We start from the raw sequence: 3,242 nt of genomic DNA, 5'->3' as shown, positions 1-3,242 counted from the left end.
GTAGTAACATCAAGAAAATGACATATTGCAAAGGTTTTCGTATTGATGTTATTAAGTATTCATGTTATTAAATTTTTGCGATGCTTTGTTCTAATTATTTCTATTTCTATTTTGTTGCTTGTTTAAGCTTTATTCAAAACATTAATGAGTGGAACTCATAACATGATGCTTTGTTCTAATTATTTCTATTTCTATTTTGTTGCTTGTTTAAGCTTTATTCAAAACATTAATGAGTGGAACTCATAACATGATATGATAGATGTAATTGATAATCTTGATCCTTTCAAGAAACAATTGTTCCTCAGAATCCTTACAAAAAAAATGGGACAATAACTTATAATTTTAGTTTTCTTGAGTTAAATATTAATTGATTAAATTCTTAATTACAAATTAAATTTAAAAACAATCAGCTTAATTTTGATCATCAGTCTAAAAACATTGCAACATTGCATTAAGATGTCAATATCAGCTTTTGTTGGCTTTGATTTTGGTCAGGATATCCAATACTAGTTATCTCGTCAATGGACACAACTTGACAACAACAATATCATCAACTAAACTTGAATAACAACAATATCATCAACTAAACTTGAATAACTAATCAACAATCTCACTATCACACACAAACTCAGTCTCTTTGTTCATGTTTTTAAATATTACAAGTATGCACAACTCTCAACATGTTCATGTTTTCAAACATTACAAGTATGTACACACAAACTTACTCACTCCTCGTTCACGTTCTCCTCGTTCATGTTTTTAAACATTACAAGTATGCACAACTCTCTCCTTATTCATATTTTCAAATATTACAGGAATACACAAATGTGACTATGATGACTTGATGTCTAACACTGTCAGTGAATATGCATCGACTTGAACTTCCATCATTTTGCCAGGGTTTTCTAAGAGACTTTCTTTTGGCATTACCTGTACATTGTACAAGGACATAATAAACTTCCATCATTTTGCCAGGGTTTTCTAAGAGATTTTCTTTTGGCATTACCTGTACATACAAGGACATAATAAAGATAGTTATAAACTTATTAATGTACACAACCTAATTACAAACTATGAAACCGGACATTGCCTGTACATTCAAATCATTATAATTTAGTTGTTGGCGTATCTGATTTGCCTTCAAGAAGGAATTCTCATCCATTGCATTAGATGATGTAAGCACTGTTTTAGTTGAGTCAGTTAGACTCGTGGTAATTTCCAATTCTTCAACTAAAACTCAATCTTCACCCACCCATTTATTTTCTATGTTTGCAACCTGCACAAGTCATTAGTTTAGTTCACATGAGAAAGGCTAGTAAAAGCACTCACAAACACACACTTCACCTTAAGCTCAAGATTTCAATAAGGAAAAGTATATTTATAACATGATTTGGAAGAATCTAAATGTATTATACAAATAAAATCCCTTTATCTATATTCTCAACCCTGATTTACCATCTACACTCCATGAAATTGCAAATGCAACCAGTATTGAAAAATTAGTTTATAAATTTAAATTTATACTTGTAACCCTACTTGATTCTCTGAAGAGGTTGAGGACCAACTTAATTTAAACATAAAAAACAAAGAGAAGGAAGTAACTATTTAGCTATTAAGTGAAAATATATTGAAACCTTCACATTCAAATCGATTTTGAAAATGGTTATAAAATTCCCTAAACACATAGAAAAAAAGAACGTAATCACGAGAGCATTAAGGCCTTCACTTGCTGTTCAAGAAGAAAAAACAAAGTATTACAAAATAAACTAAATATAATAATTGAAACTAAGTAGAAATGATCATACCTCATTAATCAAGAAAATCACAGTTGTTGAATTTGAAACAAGGCAGCACGAGGTACCTAAAATAAAAGATTATATAATAATAAAAAAATCAAATAATATCAAAATGTAACCCTAATTATAAAAGCAAAGACCATACAGAAGCAAAAAGATGAAAACATATCCCGCAACTGCGGGAAGGGACTGGAACCACTTGATGCCAGAACTGACCCCCGAACCGGACTAAACCGGTGGTGATAAACCAAAAAAAAATGAAAACGTTTTACAGAGAAACAGAAAAGGAAACTAGAGAGAAAGTAACCGTGAAAGATGGGGTAGTTGTTGCCGGCGAAGGATCCATCATCCACGGAGGAGAGTACTCCATGTAGTGTAGTTCTCGCGTTCTTGTAACTACTACACTCACTCTCTTTTACTGGTTTCAATACTAAGATTTTCTTCTTTCAGTTTGAGCAAAGAAGAAAAAGAGAGGACTTTGATTGGGGTTGGTGAACTCGGAAGAAAAACAAAAAGAAAATGAAATGCTGAGAAAAGATAGAGTGAACTACTAAGTGGTGATGAGAGTCGGTGTGATGCTGAACACGGCGGAAACCTAGAGGAGGGAGCGGGAGGAGGAGAGGTGTAGTGAAAAGAGGAGGAGAACTTAAAATAGCAGAGAGAGAGAAGAGAAGCGAAAAAGTAAAAACCTCAATTTACAAAATTGTCCATTCTGTTTAAGGAAATTTCGAATTTACCCTTGCTATAATAGTAGCAAAGAGTGTCATACATCATTTCTCAAATTTCTTGGATCATATTCGCATTTGGAATGAAATATAAGCTTTCTTTTAATTAGTGTAATTATTTAGTTCATATATCATTTTTGTTTATACTTGCATAATGCATTAGATATATTGTTTCTTTTCAGCAATGTCATTCAAGAATAAAAAGTTGAATATGGTTAAATCTACTAATCTATGTTAAATTGAAGAAAATGGTTATATCTACTAATCAATAATGGAAGGAAGCTGATTAATTTTATTAAAAGTCTTTTTTGAATGTTCTCAAATTTGCTCAAAATGAATATTATTATGAAATAAGTAAAGGTTTAATATATTGGATCTCGAATTATAATTTGGTCATTCAAATTTTAGAGAATAAAGCACCTCAAGAAATAGATGTTTCTTAGATGTGTACTTGATTACGGTTGGTCAACCTTTTGAGATTGTTAAATGACAATGATGTTATAGAATTTTCAGCCAATTATCGTTTGAGACAAGTGTTTTTGAGAAAGATTCTAGTGCCTTTAAACCTTGGACTAGAACTAAAAAAATGATCAATGCGTCTTCGACGACACTCCTGACTTTAGATTGGGAAGTGATTGCTATGGTCAGACGTGTAAAGCGTCTCCGATAGCACCCATGACTTTAGGTGGGGAAGTGATTATTGTAGTTGGAAGTGCACAAC

At 31.8% G+C, this 3,242-nt stretch overlaps 1 long non-coding RNA gene across 2 annotated transcripts; it reads right to left on the bottom strand.

The window, feature by feature from the left end:
• Positions 1-574: 574 nt before the first annotated feature.
• On the bottom strand, positions 575-2,428 carry LOC131647465 (uncharacterized). 2 transcript variants are annotated; one of them, XR_009297838.1, is made up of 4 exons: positions 2,104-2,428; positions 1,806-1,861; positions 1,097-1,276; positions 575-1,006 (listed from the first exon to the last, which is right to left on the bottom strand). It is a non-coding gene; the product is annotated as an uncharacterized LOC131647465 (long non-coding RNA). The 2 variants fall into 2 exon arrangements; XR_009297837.1 differs by having other exon boundaries at positions 575-1,276.
• Between the last annotated feature and the right edge of the window lie 814 nt (positions 2,429-3,242).

Source organism: Vicia villosa, linkage group LG2, assembly GCF_029867415.1.
Source record: "Vicia villosa cultivar HV-30 ecotype Madison, WI linkage group LG2, Vvil1.0, whole genome shotgun sequence".
Classification (NCBI taxonomy): domain Eukaryota; kingdom Viridiplantae; phylum Streptophyta; class Magnoliopsida; order Fabales; family Fabaceae; genus Vicia; species Vicia villosa.
Note: the sequence above shows the minus strand (reverse complement) of the source record. Positions and strands in the feature narration are given on the sequence as shown.